Source organism: Myodes glareolus, chromosome 18 (genome assembly GCF_982192425.1).
Source record: "Myodes glareolus chromosome 18, mMyoGla1.1, whole genome shotgun sequence".
NCBI classification, from domain to species: domain Eukaryota; kingdom Metazoa; phylum Chordata; class Mammalia; order Rodentia; family Cricetidae; genus Myodes; species Myodes glareolus.
In genome coordinates, this window is record NC_142043.1 from 18515715 (window position 1) to 18519584 (window position 3870).

General features: G+C 44.3%; 1 pseudogene; it reads left to right on the forward strand.

The window, feature by feature from the left end:
- The first annotated feature begins 223 nt into the window (after positions 1–223).
- Positions 224–443, forward strand: LOC148119086 (Nuclear RNase P; annotated as a pseudogene).
- Positions 444–3870: the final 3427 nt, after the last annotated feature.

The window sequence follows — 3870 nt, forward strand, 5'->3', positions numbered from 1 at the left end:
TTGATCGTGTCTGAAGACTGCCTTTCCTGTTCTTAAAGAGCCACAGAGCTTTTGGAGGTGATTTTCGCCTAATTTTGATAAGAGAGCTCAGTCTCTGGCTCTCACGTACAGAAAACTTTAATTTTGATTGAGGAAGTAGCCGGCGTGGTGGCGCACGCCTTTAATCCCAGCACTTGAGCTCTGAGCACAAACTCTGAATCGCGTTTCCATAGCAACATGGGCGGGCGGAGGAAGCTCATCGGCGGGGCCACGTGCTGAGTGCTCGTCACTCCCCGGCCCCTGGGAAGGTCTGAGACTGGGGCCCCCGTGGCCCTAACCGGGCCCTCCCGCGCGCGGGCAGACCGGGCAGGAGAGGCCCCCCCTCGCCGGAGCATGGAAAAGACTCATGGCCAGCGGTGCGAGTTCTATGCCTGAGGTGAGGCAGGGTGCACAGTTCGCAGGTACAGGATAAACGGCGAGCCCGCACATGGCCCGGGGCGGGGCCATGCCTTTGCTTGGGCCGTGCCTCAGAGGCGGAGCTATCACAGCCGCCGCTGTCCGCTGCTGCTGCCGCCGCAGCTCACAACCACAGTCGCCAAAAATTCAGTCAGATAAAAACATTTGTTGCCAAAAAAATTCAGTTAGATAAAAACATTTATCCCCCAAAATTCACATCGTCCCCAATTCAGCAGGAAGCAGCCAGAGAGATTAACGATGCCCAAATTCCCTAAAAGATTAAATGAGGTCCTTTCAGTGATTACAGAGCAGCAAGCCTGCTTCTCTGAGTTCCGCTTTGCTCCGTACACCGGTTTGGGCTCGGAGTGGGTGCAGCTGGGGCTGGAGGGCAGCTGGAGCGGAGCTTTGCTCTGTGGCTGTGGTGGGGGGCACGTTGCGCCGGCTCGGTTGGTGCCTGGCCTGGAGGATGTCACGGCGGTGCCAGAAATGAGAACGGTGCCACAGGCAGCCGGGCCAGAGGGCTTACAGTGTACCTGGGACTGTGAGGGCCTCTGAGGCTAAAATGGCTCTGGTTCCATTTGGCTATGCTAAAGTTTGCTGACTTCAGGCAGAACTGGTCGTAATTATCATAATAAAGGCGTGTCAACCTGGTTACCCGTTATGGACCTATTGCCTCAGGCAACGGGTGGAATAAAACAATGCTACCTAGAGGTTTTTTCATTTGAATGCGGGCTGGAGTGATGGCTCAGAGGTTAAGAGCACTGCCTGCTCTTCCAAAGGTCATGAGTTCAATTCCCAGTGACAACTGTTTTGGTTTTAGACAATAGAGGGGGACTACCAGTGACAGCTTCCCCCAGAGAAAGGATTTCTCTTGCATTCTTTACATTTAATTTTTAATTCAAAATTTTGCTGGAAAAACAACAGCAAACAGAGATGCTCTGTTTGAAAGCAATTCCATCTAATTCTAAAGCCTGCTTTAATGGCACAGGCAAACAAGATTTGCTCTTTGAAACGGAGACCTGCAAGTCTCTAAGTTCAAAACCAGCCTACTTCCAGTACTGATTGTGCTGAATTTTTACACTGAGAGTTTTTAATACTCTTAAATGTTAATTTGGGAGGAGAGCTTTGTTTATATTTTTCTAGGAATGTTGACATACATCTGGATGCCAGCAAGACTGACAAGAGATAAAGAAAGATGATCCAGTGGATGCTGAATGTCCTGCTGTGGAAGATTCGTGCGGAGACAGCAGAGATGACCTTCTGGGCAGTGTCAAGAGCAGCTGTTTCTCACCATCGCCTTGAGCAACACCCTGTGCAACCTCTTATCTCTTAACAATTTTCTGACTGACTCTATTTTGCCTTTTCCTTCCTTAGGAATGGGTGGGAGCAGAGATATTCTTGGCATGCTGTGTCTAGGTGGAAGTGATGTATGTCTTTGATTGGTGTGCTACCTGCTAGCCCAAGTGAGGAGGGACAAGGTCTTTGTGGCACAGGCCTTGGCAGCCTTGGTATGTGTATCCTCACCCCAAGTTTGGCTCTCAGCCTCAAAAGAGCTCATAGGCAATTAGCCATGCATAGCCTTTGTACCCTCAAGGGACCAGATAGTCCCATGGCATAGAGGAAGGTATGCATAGGCGGAGGGTGTGCAGACACAGCCCTAGCACTCCCAGGGTAGTTGTCCCATTGCACTGAGGAAGGTATGCATTGGCGGAGGGTGTGTCTTGTTTTTCTTTTCTTCAATCGGTCCACACATCATGAGGTGGGGACCAGATTGGAAAATAGTTTTGCCTTATTGCTTTTATTTACAGTAGAAGGGGGAGATGTAGGAAGCCACCTGGAGGCACAGGTGGTCCTGCAGGTTGGAAGTATACAAGTCCATACCTGGCTTAGCCACGTGAGGCCTGCACCCTTGCTTGCACATGCTCAGACCAGCAAATGGCATTAACCAATCAGGACAGCGTTCAAGCCTCTCCACCGTTTAAAAGCAGCTGCCTCTGGGCTCTACTTCCGCTCTCTCTAAGCTTTCTCTCGTCCCGGCTCTATCTTCCCTTCCCCCAATTTTCCTCAATCAAATGCTCCGAATAAAGACGTGACCAGGGAAGGAATTCTCGTTTTTAGTGGCGTTCATTCCTGCTGATCAGGATGCGCGTCGCACCTGTTAACATAACTGAGATTTTAAATTCTAATTATTTGTTTACATTATACATTAATGTTCACACCTAACTATAAGCTTTATATAACATTTATTTTTATCAGAATATAATTTCGGTATCTTTTTTAAAAAAGAATAAAAGTTTCAATAAACAGTGAAACGTTTTGTTCACGTAATTGAATGCTATTAATCGGATATAAGACTATAGGTTTAAAATACTTCTGCTTTTCATTTTAGAGCAGTGTTTCTCAACTTTCATAATGCTGTGACCCCTTAATATTGTTTCTCATGTTGTGTTGATTCCCCAACCATAAAATTATTTTCATTGCTACTTCATAACTGCAATTGTGCTACTGTTTTGGATCATAAAGTACATATGTACTGTAGTTTTGTAGTAGAGTTTGAAGTCAGGGATTGTGATACCTCCAGAAGTTCCTTTATATACAGGATTGTTTGGGCTATCTTTGGGTTTGTTTTTCCATGTGAAGTTGAGTACTGTTCTTTTGAGGTCTGTAAAGAATTTTGCTGTAATTTTTATGAGCATTGCATTGAATATGTAGATTGCTTTTGGTAAGATTGCCATTTTTATTATGTTAATTCTACCTATCCAGGAGTGTGGGAGATCTTTCCATTGTTTGGTGTTTTCTTCAATTTCCTTCTTCAAAGATTTAATGTTCTTGTTATACAGGGCTTCCACTTGTTTCGTTAGAGTTACTCCAAAATATTTTATGTTATTTGTGGCTATTGTAAAGAGTGATGCTTCTCTGATTTCTTTCTCAGCCATTTATAATATGTGTAAAAAGGGCTACTGATTTTTTTTTTTAGTTAACCTTGTATCCTGCTACATTACTTAAGGTGTTTATTCATTGTAGAATTTTTGGGGTTGCTTATGAAACTATCATATCATTAGGAAATTGTCAAAGTTTGACTTCTTCTTTTCCAATTTGTATCCCTTTGATCTCCTTTTATTGTCTTATTGCTTTAGCTAGAAACTCAAGAACTATATTAAATAGATACAGAGAGAATCTTGTCTTGTTCCTGATTCAGTGGGATCGCTGTGCATTTCTCTCCATTTAGTTTGATGTTGGCTGTTGACTTGCTGTATATTGCCTTGGTTATGATTAGAAATGTTCCTTGTATCCCTGTTGTCTCCAGGAAGGAATGCTATATCTTGTTGAAGGCTTTTGTCAGCATCCATTAAATGATTATGTGGTTTTTACTTTTCAGTTTGTTTATATGGTGGATTACATTGACAGATTTTTTTTTTTTATGTTGAACCATGC